Here is a 19,341-nt window from a genome sequence, read left to right on the forward strand (position 1 = left end):
AAAACTTGAAATGCAGGAGGAAGAAAATACTATTGTGCACATAAAATTGCACAGAAATAAAAGTTTAAAAACTGATCATAGCGATTTAATATGGACCTGAACTCTACCTGGGCAGTGACTCATCTGCGTACCATTAGAGGGAACTTGTGGACCACGAGTGGTCCTCACGCCGCAATTTATGACTCCCAATTCCCTGGAATTGCTTGGCAATCTCCATAAAACAGGAATCGAAACGAGATCCGCGCGATTGGGACTTGTGAGAGACGGCCTCCAAAATGAACAGAAGAAATTTCATAACAGCAGAAATTGAGGTCATCGCGTGAGACGGAGACGACGACGCTTTTTTTGACGCCTTTCAACCGGACGGCCGATGACTCACCAAAAAAGGTGTCAAGGTGGCATCACCTGAGCGTCGCATCTCGGCTGAAGTGAAGAAAAAGTCGCTTTTGTTATCGAGGTGGATGCAAAAAAAAAAAAAAAAAAGAAAGGAAGGAAAATGAAGAAGAACGAGAATGATGAAATTCGCATTTGCTTCCATTTGAAATTTGCCACCAAACGAGTGAAGACGGCTGTTCTTACTTCACTGACATGTTCGGAGATGTCGAGTTCACATTATTGACGGGTCAACACGTCGACTAGTAGGAATTGCATTTTGAAATTATTACATTCGGCAAAAAAGGAGTTTAAAGGTTTTGAAAGCTAATCATTAATTTTGCGTACACAGTACCAGTCAGTGTGATTTGACGGGCGCGGATGCACCTGCGCACCTTTGCGCTCGCAAATCTCCACAGTCGAGCACAAAAATCACGCGCGTGAAATTTGTTACCAGTAGCAATGCATAGATATTGAAAGACGTCGCTTATTTTGGGTAGTCTTGACCAATGTTACCTCTAAGCTGCGCCACTGCGCAATTGCGCACCTGTTGTGCACTCTCAGCGCACATGAAAACCGATCCAGCGCAGTGAACCACTGCCCGACGGCTTTTTTTAATTTTAAAGACGGAAGCACACTGTCTATAACGGTAACGAGTTGCTGCTCAGCCTACTTCTACTTCCTAGTTTACCTGACACCGCCCCCCTCCGCTCTTAAAGGGGTACACTTTATAATTACAAACAGAACACACACCCGCAACTTTATATCTGCGGGCATGACTGGTGGGCCACACCTGTAAGTTTATATCTGCGGGCATGACTGACCACACCCGTACATTTTTCAGATGCGAGTGATTGCAGTACATTTCAAGTAAAAACTTTTTGCCCAGGCACAGTTTGTGAACAGACACTCAATGTTTGTTTTGTTTTTTTACAAAATCAGAATAAAAAAATTCAACTTGACTTTGCAAAGTATGGCAAAAACACGCAAAGAATTTGTCTCCAGTAGTTCGAACCATCAAGTATAACGTGTTTTGAGCACGACAACAGACAGACAGTCAATTGACAGACCTTTGAGACATAAAAACATCGCAGAAACTGTCATGGAGCAGTAAAGGCTGCAAGTAATCTGGCAATGACAGCTCCCTTGACAGTTCCTCTGAAAAAAAAAAAAAAAAAGATGCACAGTCCCAGTCAATCACATTTGAAATATAATTATACTGGTGTGGTCAGTCATGCCCGCAGATATAAAGTTACGGGTGTGTTACGCCAGTCATATAAAGTTGCAGGTGTGAGTTCTGCTTGTAATTATGAGTGTACCCCTTTAAGAGCGGAGGGGAGCAGTGTCAGGTAAACTAGGAAGTAGAAGTAGGCTGAGCAGCAGCTTGATAAAGACCGTGTTCTTCTGCGTTTAAAAAATATATACATACTTGATTTTTACAACTACTGGAGACAAATTGTGTGTTTTTGCCATACTGTGTAAAATAAAAATAATAAAAAAAACAAACAAACGTTGAGCCTGTGCCTGGGCAAAAGGTTTTTACTTGAAATGTAGCAGCAGCTCGTTGTTAGACTGTGTGCTTCCATATTTAAAAAAAAAAAAAAGATGTCAGGCTGTGGTTCACTGCCCTGCGTCGGTTTTCATGTGCGACAAGTGCGCAATTGCGCAGTGGCGCAGCTTAGAAGGAACATTGGTCGAGGCTACACAAAATAAGCGACGTCTTTCAAGATCTGTGCATTTCTACACGTGACAAATTTTACACGCATGATTTTTCTTGCTCGACTGTAGTTTTGCGAGTGCGATGGCGCTCGGGTGCGTCCGCGCCCGTCAAATCACAGTGGCTGCAGTCCAATTTATTCCAAGAAATAATCCATCTTTATTCATCTCTTTATGGCAGTGAGGCACAATGACAGACAGGACAAAAAAAAAAAAAAAAAATCCTCTTCTCTTAGATGACAGGAAGTACATACAGTAATTAAATCGATCCATTTTTGGTGACCACTGAGCTACGGGGCGGCTATAGTATACTATAGTACAGTACAGTACAGTATATTATAGTACAGCTTAGTATAGTATAGTACAGCTGTTTGGCTCTATGTTCCCTGCGATTGGCTGGCAACCAGTTCAGGTGTGTAGCCCGCCTCCTGCTCGTTGGCAGCTGGGATAGGCTTCGACATTCCCGCGACCCTCGTGAGGATAAGCGGCAAAGAAAATGAATGGACGGATGGCTAGTATAGTATATCGAATAGTCCAGTGCAGTGACCATTGTGCAAACGCTGCAGCCTGTGAGTGCACGAATCATCTTTGATATACAATAATAATAATAATAATAATGGATAGATTTCCAATGACGCCATCTTGTGTGTCACCACCAATGGAGCAATCGGATAAATTAACGATTGAAAAAAAAAAAACTTCACGCTTCACCTATCACCTGTGATCTTTGACCTCGATGACACACAAGATGGCGTGATTGGAAACCTGTCCACAGAAGCAGACAACAAACTCAAGATTAAAACAATAAATAAAATGAAATTTGGCAACGGACTGGAGTCATCTCATAGAGTCGACTGCACGCGGCGCGCAGACGTGTGCGAGTCTGAAACCTCGTGCAACCCTTGCATCAGGCCCAATCCGCAAGATGCGCCACAAATTTCACGGTAGACTTGAACAGAAATGATGCGCCCAAAACTGTCATGGCGTCCCATTTTTGAGGAGTGCGATTGCTGAAGTCGCGACGGCGGCTCGGAGGACTGACGCCGAACTTGAACTGAATCGCTTGAAGCGCCTAAACGTCGCCCGGCACGCAATCGTCGTTCCGCTTTGAAACTTTTACAAGCCGGAAATGTTGTGCGATTTCCCCACAAACAGTTTGCGTCGTTAGCATAATCCGCCATCGACAGCCGTTTTCGAGCGCTGATGACCAAAACTGGCGCAAGGACCTGAAGGATCACCATTGGGTGCACCCGCAAGACTGGAACAAGTTGTTTATCTCAACCCAGAAAAGGCTTGAAGTTTCACACATTTCCAAAATATACCAATATTTCATCATTTCAGATCAATGGCCTTGACAAAAATCCATGAAATTTGGCTCTTTACCATTCCATGCTGAAAACCTGGTCCCCAAAATCCAAACATGAAGAAGACGATTTCGGGATGCGGATTCACATTTCCGTCACAATTCCTCATCGAGTCCTGTCCATAAATCCAAGATCCTTGTACCTCTACTCCATTTTTTTTTTTTACCTTCCACGGGACACTTCCGGGTCGCCGCGTTCACTTCCGGGCTCACGGGCCAATGAAACGTGCTCACCAAATCCGCATTGAATCTTTTGGAAGTAGATTAGTGCCACCAGGATTTGGATTTTGAAATGTAAAGTGATCATATTTTCAATGGTTATATTTCAGTGTAACTTTTCAATGTTAACACTTCAATTCGCTGTCTAAAATTCGCCGTCTGTGCCACCAGGCAGGGGTTACCTCAGGTCAGAACCGAACAGCCAAGCCAATCCAGTTCCGCTTTCTTAGTATGTGACGTCACGTGACGAAGAAAGCGCGGCTGTGATTGGCTGGCTGTTCTTCCTTGTGGGACAGACCGTGAATTTTAGACAGCCAATTGGAGCAACTATTGAAAATGCGATCAATTTACATTTCAAATTCAAATCCTGTTTTCTGCGGCATTTCAAATTCAAATCCTGGTGGCACTAATCTATACATACACTCCGAGCATTTGCATATTTCTTGCCATCTTCATTTTTTAAGGCATTTTAATCAATGAAAAGTGTTCAATAGATCAAATTTGATATTCACCATATTTCTGTGCATTCCCAGATCCCCACAATACATTTCTGTGTATTCTTTGTAGATTCATGTATCCAAAATTATAACACGCACATCAGTTCACACAAAGTTAGCTGGGAGAGCCGCTCCTGTGACCCTTATGAGGATAAGCGGCTTGGAAAATGGATGAATACATGCAAATATCCCAATCGAACTCTGCATATTCCCCAAATATGATTTCATACGCACCACAGAAAACCGTCCTCAGCTATTCGCGTCCGCATTTCGGCTCAGTTAAGTTTAAACGCTGGCGGAATTTTAAAGATGTCCGCCATCCGGCTGAAAATGTTCATTTTTGTTTTTTATGGCATTCAAATTAAACTGTAATACATTTCAGAATTGCACAATCGTTCAATAAAACACAGCAATAAAGAGAATAATGAGATTATTCCCGTTCAGTCATGTTTTCCATCCAAATTGTTGGGCTGGGTTATACTTTTATGAGCATAAACTTTATATTCCGCATAGCCACAATCTGGATTTTGCCTTTTTTAACCATAAATACCACTTAACATATAAAAAAATATATATGCATATATCATCATTATTATCAATAGATGTCAAATTGCTCCTTGAAAATTGGATTTGTGACTTCCCCCTCGCACATTCAGTCTTGGATCAATATGAATTTAATCAACAATCTTGTCTGACATATAAAAAAAAAACAAGAATAAATAAATAAATCAGCCGTCAAATTTCGTTCAGTTGGCATGGAAACAAACCGACTGTTGACCGCGGGAACCACCTTAAAGTTATTAATCACACACGCGCACAAGCACGAATAAGATCCCACGCGAGTGGAGGGTGTTCGCATTAGCTCGGCGAGAAGGGTCACCCTCCCCGACGCCGCTAATTCCTCCCCGTGCTGCGGGAGGCGTTCAAAACCACGTCTGCAATCATACGCCGCGGGCCACGTAACACGTGGGAGGCCCTGCATTAACCCAGAAGACTTTTTCCCCCCCGAGTGTTTTTTTATGATAGCATAATGACCTTTTCATGATATTAACCTCGCTCGGCGCCGTCTCACGATGTCAACTGGAAGTGAACCACAATAACGATAACGACGTGGATTTGTGTGTCGGCTACACGCTTATTGTAACTTCTGTGAAAACATCATGGTCAAAGCGTTGAGCCTTGTGGGACTCCGCACAATGAAGTACTAAGAAAGGAATTGTTTTAGCAGTCAATATAATGCGGTTTTGATCGCAATTAACGCTAGCATTATCTTAGCAAGGCGGCACGGCGGATCAGCTGGAAAGCGTTGGCTTCACGGTTCTGAGGTCCCGAGTTCAATCCCGGACTCACCTGTGTGGAGTTTGCATGTTCTCCCCGTGCCTGCGTGGGTTTTCTCCGGATGGGCACTCCGGTTTCCTTCAACATCCCAAAAACGTGCAACATTAATTGGACACTCTAAATTGCCCCAAGATCTGATTGTAAGTGCGACTGTTTGTCCCTACGTGCCCTGTGATTGGCTGGCGACCAGTTCAGGGTGTGCCCTGCCTCCTGCCCGTTGACTGCTGGGATAGGCTCCAGCACTCCCGGCGACCCTCGTGAGGATAAGCGGCAAAGAAAATGGCTGGATGGATATACTGCAGTTTTTATCACAATTTACGCTAGCATTATCTTAGCAGGTGGAAAGGTGGATAAACTCAGAAACGTTGGTCTCACAGTTCTGGGGTCCCGGGTTCAATCCCGGACCCGCCTGTGCGGTGTTTGCATGTTCTCTCCGTGCCTGCGTTGGGTTTCCTCCGGGCACTCCGGTTTCCACCCACATCCCAAAAACATGCGACAATTATTGGACACTCTAAATTGCCCCTAGGTGTGATTGTGAGTGCGGCTGTTGTCCGTCTCCTTGTGCCCTGCGATTGGCTGGCGACCAGTTCAGGGTGTACCCTGCCTCCTACCCGTTGACGGCTGGGATAAGATGCAGCACTTCAGCGACCCACGTGAGGATGAGCACCTAAGAAAAGAATATGGATGGATTATTTTAGCAAATTGCCACGTTACGCCAGTATGTCAGAGTTTCCTTTTGGACAAAATATAAGTTTTTAAAGGAGGAGCCTGATTTTCCTCCATAATTTATGCTTTTATTGTTTTTATTTTTTAATTTCATTTCGCGACTTTTTAGCACCAAATAGTTCAAAGTTGAGCAACGTAACCAGAAAATGAGGCGTCAGCAGTGGAGTTCGGAGAGGCCGCCAACATCTCCTGCACACACGGTGGGGCTGGGATTGAACCCGGATCCTCAGAACTGTGAGGCCAACACTGCGCCGCTGTTCCACACACACGCAAACATGTCCAGGTTCACCTATGAGGCCGGCGATCGAAAGCCGCCAACGCCCCGGGAACGTTCCATTCGATTCAGCCGCTCTTCGAGCGACCCAGACAAAAGCCGCCGTCATCGTGTCATAATCGCCCCCCCCACCCCCCACCCCCTTTTCCCTCCCGGAAGGAGAAAAAAAAAAGAAGAAGTATAAAAAGAACATTTGTGCGTCAGGCCGACGAAGAAGCCGCTGGCTACACCGGGGAAAGTCTTGAGGATGAGCAGGAAGTTTTTCTACCCGCAAGGACTTTTGGACTTCAAACAAAGCAGGATGCTGCCACTGGAATCGTAAAGGGGTGGGGAGGGGGAGACAATCCCCTGACACGTTTGCAGAGGAAAAACCTCGTTTGGGCCTTTCTTTCATTCGTTAAGCGACGCGCTCTTTGTTGTGGTGAGCGTCCCCCCCCCCCCTCCCCCTCCGTGACCCCCCACCCCCACTCATTCCTCATTATTCCTGTTTGTCCCCTAAGTGACCTTCGCGATCCGACCGCTGGCGCCGTCCAAATCGTTGCACCCTCTCACGTGGATTTATATCATTGTAATCCATTTTTTTGCAGAATGATTCTGATTAAATCATCCATCCATGCATCCATCCATTATCTTTGCCGCTTATCCTCACAAGGGTCGCGGGGCGTGCTGGAGGCAGGAGGCGGGGTGCACCCTGAACTGGTCGCCAGCCAATCGCAGGGCACATAAGACAGACAAACAGCCACACTCACAATCATACATAGGAGCGATTTTTAATCTGTCCAATTAATGTTGCATGTTTTTGGGATGTGAGAAGAAACCGGAGTGCCCACCCGGAGAAAACCCACGCAAGCACGGGGAGATTGAACCCGGAACCGGCCAACGTTTTTCCAGCTGCGCCACCGTGCCGCCAACAAGTAAATTATTGATATTATTTTTTGTTTTGTTTTTTTTTGGATGTGGGAGAAAATCCACGCAGGCAGGTCTGGGATCGAACCCGGAACCTCAGAACTGTGAGGTCAAGGCTTTACCAGCTGATCCCTCGTGCTGACCTGATTAAATCAACTGTGAGAAAATGTATCATTAAATGACAGCTGCTTTTGGAAATTTCCACAATTACAATTTAATTTAATTAATTTAATTTAATTTAATTTAATTTAATTTAATTTAATTTAATTATATTTTATAAATTTAATACATTTTAATTGACTAATTTAAAATGTAATTTAATTTTTCATTAATGTCATTTCAATTTGAAAAATACAGGCCTGGCGGCCCGTGAAGGTCGCAGGTGTGATCCCCGCGACTGAGTGTTCACGAGCAAGGCATTGACTCCCTTTGGCAGGCCTGAAGGAAGAAGGCCAGTTGAGTTAACTTATAAAATAAATCAATACATTTAAATTTCAGGGGGCGCAGTGGGCTCAGCTGGTAAAGCGTTGGGCTCACATTTCTGAGGTCCCGGGTTCGATCCCGGACCCGCCTGTGTGGAGTTTGCGTGTTCTCCCCGTGCCTCCGGGTGGGCACTCCAGTTTCCTGCCACATCCCCAAAACAAGCAACATGAATTGGACACTCTAAATTGCCCCTAGGTGTGATTGCGAGTGTGACTGTTTGTCTCTACGTGCCCTGCGATTGGCTTGCGACCAGTTCAGGGTGTGCCCCGCCTCCTGCCCGTTGACAGCTGGGATAGGCTCCAGCACTTCCCCGACCCTTATGAGGATAAGCGGCGAAGGAAATGGATGTCTGGAAATACAAGCCTTCACGTTTACCGATGACCCGACACCAATCATTTGTCTTGGGACTGATCGATGGTCTGGCGACCGGTCCAGGACGCAATCCCACTTCTCTCCCCAAAGGTCAGCAGCGCTGGAGTCCAAGCCCACCGATCACCGTCGCCGTTTGCGTTAGCGTGAAGCGTTCATGCTAATCCGAATGAGCACGCCTGCGTGCGTGGGCGTCGCATCTGCGTGCTATGCGAAGAGTCCAATCAACGGGCTTGCGTCTCGTTTTTATTTCCGCCGGAGTCCATCAAGGTCAGATGACTCAAACGCGCTGAGGCGTCACCATGACAACCACACTTTGACTTCAGAAAGCATCATCGCTTCAGACGACATTCCGCGGAAGGCTTTCTGTAGCAAACGTCGTTTATCTGTTGGCTAGTTAAGGCGACACGATAGCTCCGTGTTGGAGGGAGAACAAAATGAAATTTACATCCGTCCATCCATTTTCTTGGCCGCTTATCCTCACGAGGGTCACAGGGAGTGCCGGAGCCTATCCCAGCTGTCAACGGGCAGGAGGCGGGGTACACCCTGAACTGGTTGCCAGCCAATCACGGGGAACATCGAGACAGTAACACTCACACCTTGAGTCAATTTAGAGTGTCCAATTATTGTGGGATGTGGGAGAAAACCGGAGTGCCCACCCGGAGAAAAGCCACGTAGGCACGGGGAGAACAAGCAAACTCCACACAGGCGGGTCCGGTATTGAACCCGGGACCTCAGAACTGTGAGGCCAACGCTTTACCAGCTGCGCCACCGTGCCGCCTGACATTTATATCCGTCCATCCGTTTTCTTTGCCGCTTATCCTCACGAGGGTCACAGGGAGTGCTGGAGCCTATCCCAGCTGTCAACAGGCAGGAGGCGGGGCACACCCTGAACCGGTCGCCAGCAAATCGCAGGGCATGTGGAGACAAATGGCCGCCCTCACATGTGGGATGTGCCCACCCAGAGAAAACCCACGCATGCACGAGGAGAACATGCAAACTCCACACAGGCGGGTCTGGTATTGAACCCGGGACCTCAGAACTGTGAGGCCAACGCTTCACCAGCTGCGCCACCGTGCCGCCTGAAATTTACACGTATTTATTTTACAAGTTGTTTCACTCAATTGGCCTTCTTCCTTCAGGCCAGTCAAAGGGAGTTAATGCCTTGCTCGAGAACACTCGGGAGCGGGGATCACACCTGCGACCTTCACGGTCGGAGGAGACAAGCACTCGACGGCGTGAACCAAAATGAAATTCATCGAACGATCGCATATTTTTGGGAGTTGGACCACCCTGTCCGGAAAACCCGACACGATCCCCCCACGCAAGCCGGGATTCGAACCGACGAGAGATGAAGCAGAGAGCACAAGACCGCTCATCCGCCGCCGATTTCCCGCGCGCCGACGCTCGCCTTTGCCGACAGCCGCTGACTTTCCTGACGGCGGTTTTGTGTTTGTCTGGGCATAAATTTATTCCAAAAAGTGTCGAGATGAACATTATTAAAACGAACGGTGACGCCCGAAATCCACGAGAAGGACCCGCGAGGTGACCGGATTTAAATTTCAATGCAGCAAAAATGTTTCACGGGGGACAAACGTTTCGTTTTCGTGGACGAGTTTATGAAGAAAATGGATTGCGAGATCCTGACCGTCGTATTCGCGCAAACGTTATGATCATGAGCGCAATTCTCGATCTGCTCGCTCGTGTGCGAGGGCGCGACTAAGTGTGTGTGCGTTTGTTTGTGTGTCTTTGTTGTTAAATTTTGGACATGATAAATGATTCACTGGGCTGTCATTTTTTTTTTTTTCATTTTTTTTTCCCACAGCCTGACAAAAAAAATAATGCACAAAGGCTCTTTATTCTCTGCTCTTATTATTCTCGGTTCGGGCGGCACGGTGGCTTAGCATTGAGCCTTGCGGGACTCCTCGCAATGAAGTACAAAAAATTAATTATTTCGGCAGTGAATATAATGCGGTTTTTAATCAAAATTAATGCTAGCATTATCGTAGCAGGCAGCACAGTGGGGCAGCTGGTAAAATGTTGGCCTCACAGTTCTGAGGTCCCGGGTTCGATCCCGGACCCGCCTGTGTGGAGTTTGCACGTTCTCCCCGTGCCTGCGCGGTTGGGCTCTCCGATTTCCTCCCACATCCCGAAAAACACGCAACAGGCTCCGAGGTATGATTGTGAGTGCGGCTGTTTGACTCTATGTGCCCTGCGATTGGCTGGCGACCAGTTCAGGGTGTACCCCACCCACCTTCTGGGATAGGCTCCAGCACTACCCGTGACCCTTGTCAGGATAAGCAGCTAAGAAAATGGATGAATGGATGGAACAATTCATATTACTGCAGCTAACTGAGGAGTTTTGAGCAAATGAAACAAGCCTACCCGTTCTTCCAAGCTGCTTATCCTCACAAGAGTCCCAGCTAACTTTGGACAAGAGGCAGACTGCACCCTGGACTGGTCACCAGTCAGCCGCAAGGCACACATAGACACCATCACCGAGTGGGAATTGATTCCACCGCTACACCGTCTATCCATCCATTTTCTTAGCCGCTTATCCTCAAAAGAGCCCCAGCTAACTTTGGACGATAGGCGGACCGCATCCTGGACTGGTCACCAGTCAGTCGCAAGGCACGCATCGACACCATCACCATCACCGAGTGGGAATTGATTCCACCGCTACACCATCTAGCCATCCATTTTCTTAGCCGCTTATCCTCACGAGGGTCGCGGGGAGCGCTGGAGCCTACCCCAGCTGTCACGGGGCAGGAGGCGGGGTATACCCTGAACTGGTCGACAGCCAATCGCAGGGCACATGGAGACAAACAGCCGCACTCACAATCACACCTTGGGGCAGTTTAGGGTGTCCAATTCATGTTGCATGTTTTTGGGATGTGGCAGGAAACTGGAGTGCCCACCCGGAGAAAACCCACGCGGGCACGGGGAGAACACGCAAACTCCACACACAGGGGGGTGTGGGATCGAACCCGGGACCTCAGAACTGTGAGGCCAACGCTTTACCAGCTGCTACACCGAGGCGTCCCGTTACACCATCAGCGAAGCTAACAACAACTAAGCCTAACCCCAAGCCAAAGTCCTCCTTCTTCTCCTTCTTCTTCTTCTTCTTCTTCTTCTTCTTCTTCCAGCGTGAAACCGGTTTTCACGAGCACAACATCAAACGCATCGCAAGCCGCATTTCCTCCTTCAAGCGCGCGCGGGCGTCAATCATCTCGTCGCCACTCGATCACACTTCGGGCGATGACTCAAAGCGGGAGGCATGAAAACACAATCGGGAGAACACAATGGCCGCGATGTGGGAAGAAAACTCCATTGCGGCTGCAGAGGTGCATGCTGGGAAAGCTGCCCTGACCTTTGGCAGTGGGAGGGGGAGGGGGGGGAAAAAATGAAATGAGCAACGTTGCTGTCGACTGCGAGTTGACTTCTTGGCTTTCGGGAACTTGTCGGACGCGTTCGCAAACGGGGGAAGTTTTTGGTACACACCAACAACGTCCGGAAGTCTTGAAAAATCACTTTGCAGTGCAAGGACTTTAAAAATATAAATGCGACATTTTTTTTTCCTCCCCCTGCTCCCATTTTTCAGCAGCTGGGCTAAAAAAAGCAAGTTTTCATTTCGCCGCTTCGTCTTCTCTCAGTCATAAAAACTATCCATCGATGCGTCTTCCATTTTCTTAGCCGCTTATCCTCACGAGGGTCCTTGGGAGCGCCGGAGCCTATCGCAGCTGTCAGCGGGCAGGAGGCGGTGTACACCCTGAACTGGTCGCCAGCCCATCGCAGGGCACATCGAGACAAACGGCTGCAATCACAATTGCACCTACGGGCAATTTCGAGTGTTCAATTAATGTTTAATGTGTTTTTGGGATGTGGGAGGAAACCCACGCAGGCATGCATGCGGGTCCGGGATTGAACTCGGGACCTAAGAACTGCGAGGCCAACGCTTTACCAGCTGGGTCACCGTGCCGCCACACATTTATATCCATTCATTCATTTTCTTAGCCGCTTATCCTCACGAGGTTCGCGGGGAGCACCGGAGGCTATCCCAGCTGCCAACGGGCAGGAGGCGAGGTACACCCTCAACTGGTCGCCAGCCAATGGCAGGGCGCATCGAGACAAACGGCCGCACTCCCAATCGCACCTAGGGGCAATTTAGAGTGTCCAATTAATGTTGCGTGTTTTTGGGATGTGGGAGGAAACCCGGAGTGCCCACCCGGAGAAAAGCCACGCAGGCACGGGGAGAACGTGCAAACGCCACACAGGCGTCTCCGGGATTGAACCCGGGACCTCAGAATTGTGAGGCCGACGCTTTACCAGCTGGGTCACCGTGCCGCCTGACATTGAAATCCATCCATCCATTTTCTTAGCCGCTTATCCTCACGAGGGTCGTTGGGAGCGCCGGAGCCCATCGCAGCTGTCAAAGGGCAGGAGGCGGGGTACACCCTGAACTGGTCGCCGGCCAATCAGCCACACTCACAATCACACCTACGGGCAATTTCGAGTGTCCAATTAATGTTGCATGCAAGCCGAAACGAAAAGAAGAAGAACGCAAGGTCACAACTTTGTCGGAATTGGGTTTGTATCACGAGGACACATTTGAAGAGCGCACTTCTGCTCACGTCGCGGCCCGGGAGCCATTTTGAACACGGCGGCCTCGGCGTAATCTGCGCCGTCATCCACGGCCGCCCTCGCCCAAGAGGCCGCGATAAGCGCCGAACGCCGTCGCGACATCTCGCCCGGCCCTCCGATAGCGTCAAAGAAGCGTCAGATGATATCTCACGAGAAAAAGCGTGGCGCGCGACGACGACGCCGATAAAACGCGCGCGGGTGCGAGTCCCGACGTGCGCCCTCGGGCGACACGAAGCGCGGGACAAAAGAATTGGGACACTTGAAAGAGTTGAACGGGCGGATAAAACGTGGATTTTGAATGAAATGAATTTGGAACACAAAGGGACAAAAGTAGTGGAACACACACACGGGAAGCAAAAATTTAAAAAAATGAAACTAAGTGAATAAATGTATACAAAAGCATTGGGACAGCCATACAAGAGGTGAAAACTGGAGAAAAAGCATTCAGATGAAAGTATTGACCCTGGTGAGGATAAGCGGCTTGGGGGGGGTGGTCAAAAGTATTGGGACACATACAGCAAGCAAAATAAGAACATGTGGCGTTTATGTAAAAATATTTGGACAATGACAGCCGGTGAAAAATGTGAATACATTTGGGCAAAATTATTGAAAAATTGAAATAGAGATGACATCAAGTTTGTTTCTTACTTTGGACCTTTTCCTTTCACTTTTGGGGCATTCCAATTTGAAATTAACGTTCAGATTACTGGGGAAATCCTGCCCTGCGAGTGGCTGGAAAGCAGTCCAGGGTTGACCCCGCCTCCTGCCCGATGACAGCTGGGATTGGCTCCAGCGCTACCGCGACCCTCGTGGGGATAAGCGGCTCAGAAAATGGATGGATTTTTTTTTGGGGGGGGGGGGAATGCGTAATCCCTCCTCGATCCAAGAGGTGCGTTTTTCACAAAGGTCGTTGCGGTTATCTCATCTCTCCAATGACACGGAACCCAAAAAGCCTTTTTGATGTTTCTTCGCTTGGAGATCTTTATCTGGAACTTTCTCATTTTTCCCCTTCGCCCATTGTTACCCGCCGCCGCCGCCGCATCCCGAGTTGATAACGAGTCTGTTTAGTGGAGCCTTCTTACGCGGCTATTGTGTGGGCTTGAAAAGGAGGAAGTGGATTCGCACTAGAGGGAAGTGATTGCGCAACACGATGGCGCTCCCGATTGCGACAACGGCGACAAAAAGAAGTGGAGGGAAAGTGTCGTTTGTGACATGAAAAACAAGACATCCATCCCTCCATCCATCCATCCATCATCCATTATCCACCGCTTTTCCGGGTCGGGTCGCGGGGGAAGTAGATTCAGCAGGGATACCCGGACTTTCCTTTCCCCAGCCACTTCCTCCAGCTCTTCCGGAGGGATCCCGAGGCGTTCCCGAGCGAGCCGAGAGACTCTCCGGCGTGTCCCGGGTCGTCCTCGGGGTCTCTTTCCGGTGGGACGTGCCCCGAACACCTCACCAGGGAGGAATCCGGATCAGATGCCCCAGCCACCTCATCTGGGCTCCTCTCAATGCGGCGGAGCGGCGGCTCGACACTGAGCCCTGCCCCGATGACCGAGCTTCTGTCAAGAATCTCCGGTCCCAAATGCAGGAGTTGGAGGCAGAGGCATAATGTTCAATGTGGTTTATGCCGGAAACAGGGTCATACAGGATGAATGAGCTTCTGACCCTATCTCGAAGGGAGAGCCCGGACACCCTCATCTGGCTCCTCTCAATGCGAAGGAGCAGACGCTCGACACTGAGTCCCTCCCGGATGACCGAGTTTCCGTCAAGAACCTCTGGATTTCGAGGCAGAGGCATAATGTTCAATGTGGTTTATGCCGGAAACAGGGTCATACAGGATGAATGAGCTTCTGACCCTATCTCGAAGGGAGAGCCCGGACACCCTCATCTGGCTCCTCTCAATGCGAAGGAGCAGACGCTCGACACTGAGTCCCTCCCGGATGACCGAGTTTCCGTCAAGAACCTCTGGATTTCGAGGCAGAGGCATAATGTTCAATGTGGTTTATGCCGGAAACAGGGTCATACAGGATGAATGAGCTTCTGACCCTATCTCGAAGGGAGAGCCCGGACACCCTCATCTGGCTCCTCTCAATGCGAAGGAGCAGACGCTCGACACTGAGTCCCTCCCGGATGACCGAGTTTCCGTCAAGAACCTCTGGATTTCGAGGCAGAGGCATAATGTTCAATGTGGTTTATGCCGCAAACAGGGTCATACAGGATCAAAAATAATTGCGCCTGTGCAATCCATTTTTCACGACGAACCGGGTCTTTTTTCAAAAAGTATAAATAGCGAATCCATCCTCACGTGTGTTCGAGCAATACCCGGCAAATACAACGAGCCGGCATTTTGGCTAGCGCGAAGGAACAACGAGCTCAGTTCCCGCAGGTAAAACTAATGGAAACAAACGAGTCCGCTTGACTGCGCTCCCGCCCTGCACGTCACTTCCCGCTTCTTCTCGAAAAGAAATCCCTCGAGAGGATTTTCACGGCGAGAGTTACAAAATCATGCCATTTTTTTTTTTCATTAATAACATACTAAAAATCATGCATTTCATGACAGTGGACCTTTAAGGAGTCAAAGTCGTGAGTCAACGTGGCCCCACGGGCGACCCTGCGACCCCCGGTGAGCATTAATGCCGGCACGTTTGATTTCTTCACGTTGTGTTTTGATTATTTTGGATTTTCTTCTATGCAGAGCGTTTGAAAACCGCTGCGGGTTTTGAATCCCGTTGCGAGTCATTTCCGTTCCGTTATTGCTTCGACTGTCCTAGGGTTGTTTTTTCTTTTGGGTTCCGGCCACCGCTTATTGGATCTTGACCTCCTCGCTCTGCTCGCCAGTTCAGAAGTCAGTTTGACAAACTGCTCGAGCGCTGTGAGCTCCATATTATTTATTATTTCCCATATTTATTGACCTTTCTGGTAGATTCCCGCGCCGGCCGGCGATGCGTAGATTTTAAGCGTCGTGACAGGAGCAAACGGAGAATGACGGCGGCCACAAACATCTCCTCGCTTGTTTGTTTGCTCACCAAAACAAAACATAAATCCATATTTATAATCCACGCAGCCGGAGGAGTCGGGGAGGCGGAGTTACGTCACCCGGGAGCCGTGATTCACGTCCCGTCCTGCTCCTTCCCGGGCGATCTGTCCCTCGGAGGGTGCTTTTCCAAACTCCGATTTTCTCCCAAAAAAAAAAAATAATAATAAAAAAACATGCAACGTTAATTGGACACTCAAATTGCCCGTAGGTGTGATTGTGAGTGCGGCTGTTTGTCCCTGCGATCGGCTGGCGACCAGTTCAGGGTGTACCCCGCCTCCTGCCCAGTGACAGTCGGGATAGGCTCCAGCACTCCCGTGACCTATATGAGGATAAGCGGCTAAGAAAATGGATGGATGGAACGATTCGTATCACTGCAGCTAACTGAGGAGTTGTGAGCGAGTCCGTCAATACCTGTATCTGTATTATACTGCCCCCAGGTGGCCAAGGCGTGCGCACCAGGACCAGCACAAAGCAAAAAATGATTCAATACTTTCATTTCAATTATATCATGATTTTATGTTTTTTCAAGGCTAATAATATAGATTGCTATTTTTGTCAGTAAATAGACATTACAACAATGTTAGCTGTTTAATTTGGACAACTGGAACGGATTAATGACGTTTCCTTTCCAAACTGGTGCCGGAGCAACTTTTCAGGGGCCGCTAGAGAGTCGGGAGTCTCGGTCGGGACCATAAAAGTACAAAACGGTTTCAACGGGTTGGCGACTGCTGCTTTAAAACACAAAAAAACGTGAACCTCACAGAAACGATCCCAGCCCTTTTTTCCAAAACCGCTTATCCTCACGAGAGTCCCAGCTGACTTTGGACGATAGGCGGACTGCGCCCTGGCAGCTAAGGGGCTAAGAAAATGGATGGGTGGATGGAACTGCCGAAGAGGAACAGAAGAACTGACTGGAACAACTAAATGCCGACCGACCTAAGTACCCAAACCGTCCTAAAACTGTACGAACAGCTTCACTGACGGACTGACTAAGGGACTGAGACCCCCAATCACCCAACCTTCCTACACAAACAACTGAATGACCTAACGGTGTTTGTTACTCCCTCCCAACCGCGAAAAACCGATTGAGTAATGAGACCAAGTGAACCAACCGACTGAATGACCAAACTACTGTACCTAGTTCACCAACTTAAACGAACCGAGTGACTGACTGACTCACCGGCTGAGCTAAAGCCAAAGTCGGAATGTGGAGCAAAACCTCTGAGACGTTTATCGCGAGCAGCGCGGGGGCAGGAAATACAACCAAGGACGGGGGCGAACGCAGATTTATGAGCAAGCGTCCACCGTCAAGATGAACTCCCGTGACGGTCCTCGCGCTCTGCACCTCACCTTGGTTCTGCGTCCGCCGTCATCATGAACGCGCGCGAAGTGGGCGAGCAGTTTCACGTTTCTGTGCCTTGCTCGAGGACAGGACAGCCCTTGAATCAGAGAGATGGTCCGAGTCCCGGGGATGACCCAGTCGGGGGTTTGTCGAACCGAGGTCGCCCACGGTGGCAGACAATGATCTTAACCGCCGGCCCACGACTGGTACTGGCCGGTTGTCGACTTTGCGGTATGAAGGACGCAATCTGTTTCGCGTTTTTCACGCTGATCCGGTTTTCAAAAAGGTGATGTCACATTAACGCCGGCAGCGGTGCTCATCAGCACACTTGTTAAGAAAAATGATTCTCTGGGCAAAAATGACGTCCGCCGCCGAATCTGCGTGAATGCCGAGCCGCTGCGCGAGCGGGAAACCCGGCGCACCGGATTTACTTTTTCAGCAGGAAATCCGTACGAATGTTCGGATGAAATGATCGTGTCGCACCGGTGTTGAATCAAGTCATTTTCCATTTGTTGCTTTATTTAAATTAATAATCACGCTATCTAATTTATGACCTTTTAATCGTGGTAGCTTGACGTACAATTTCTCAGTTCGTGTCGAAAGCTGGCTCCTCACGTTGGTTGGTTGGAGCAGAACTTGCCTTTAACGAGGATACATTTTAACGTTAGCATCTCTTGCGAATATGATTACGATTATTACTATTATTATTATTATATTTTTGCTACGTTATTCGATCGAGATTAATCGTGAGCTGCTGATGGGCATTTGTCTGCTTGAGAATCAAACTCAAATGTGTAAATAATCCATCCATTCATCCATCTTCTTAGCTGCTTTTCCTCACAAGGGGTCGTGGGGAGTACTTCCTGTAAGGGGCGTGTTGCCTCATAGTCATTGGACCTTGTTTTATGTTTTTGGATCTTGCCTACAGCCTACGCGTTTTTGTACCGCTGGCGATTTTGGACTAGTTATTGGTATTCGACCTTTGTTTGGAATAAAAACCACGCTCAACATCATGCCCTGGTCTCGGAGTCCTGCATTTGGGTCCGCCCCCGAGCAGCTCGCTCATGGCAATCCCAGCTGTCAACGGGCAGGAGGTGGGGCAAACCCTGAAGTGGTCCATCCATTTTCTTCACCGCTTATCCTCACGAGGGGTCATGGGGAGTGCTTCCACGCTCAACATGATGCCCTCGTCTCGGAGTCCTGCATTTGGGTCCAAGTCGCACTCAAAATCACACCTTTGGGCAATTTAGAGGGTCCAATTAATGTTGCGTGTTTTTGGGATGTGGGAGGAAACCGGAGTGGCCACCCAGAGGAAACCCACGCAGGTACGGGGAGAACATGCAAACTCCACACAGGCGTGTCTGGGATCGAACCCGGGACCTCAGAATTGTGAGGCCACCGTTTTACATGTGATCCTCCATGTGTCAATAATTAAACAAAGCAAACCACCTTTGATGATTTTCTGCCAGGACATTTTTCCTTTTCCCAAGATATCAGCGTTGAAAGCTACTTTTTAAAAATATCATTTAATTTTTTGGGAAACCGATGAATGATTTGCTGGTTGAGTCACGAAATGGAGTCGAACGTCGGGTGTGTGCGGCAAAGCTGAGCTAGTTTTTCTTTTTTTCCTGCTTCAAATTCCCGCCAGGGCTTCGCTCAAGCAAAGGCACACCGAAAGAAAGAAAGAAAGAAAGAAAGAAAGAAAGAAAGAAAGAAAGAAAGAAAGAAAGAAAGAAAGAACACTCGCAGGCACACTTCGAGCTCATTGTGAGTTCCGATAAGAGCCCCGTGGCGTCACCGGGATCCCCGCCGGTGGCCCATGATACCCATAATTGTAACCCGGTGTGTTATCTACTCGGCGAGAAACACGTTTGCGAGAGTTGAAAATGGGAAATATTCAATACGGCTGGGCTCAGCTGGTAAAGCCGTTGGCCTCACGGCTCTGAGGTCCCGGGTTCGATCCCGGACCCGCCTGCGTGGAGTTTGCGCGTCCTCCCCCCGTGCCTGCGTGGGTTCCCTCCGGGTGGGCGCTCCGGTTTCCTCCCACGTCCCAAAAAC

At 48.8% G+C, this 19,341-nt stretch overlaps 1 protein-coding gene across 1 annotated transcript in view; it reads right to left on the bottom strand.

Annotated features, from left to right (window-relative positions):
• Window positions 1-5,669: 5,669 nt before the first annotated feature.
• Window positions 5,670-19,341, bottom strand: part of ccdc172 (coiled-coil domain containing 172) — a 119,203-nt gene continuing 105,531 nt past the window's right edge. The window contains exon 10 of the transcript XR_009797506.1: window positions 5,670-6,172. The gene's annotated coding sequence lies outside the window, so the exon portion shown is untranslated. The remainder of the gene's footprint in view (window positions 6,173-19,341) is intronic.

This window comes from Syngnathoides biaculeatus, chromosome 12 (genome assembly GCF_019802595.1).
Source record: "Syngnathoides biaculeatus isolate LvHL_M chromosome 12, ASM1980259v1, whole genome shotgun sequence".
Classification (NCBI taxonomy): domain Eukaryota; kingdom Metazoa; phylum Chordata; class Actinopteri; order Syngnathiformes; family Syngnathidae; genus Syngnathoides; species Syngnathoides biaculeatus.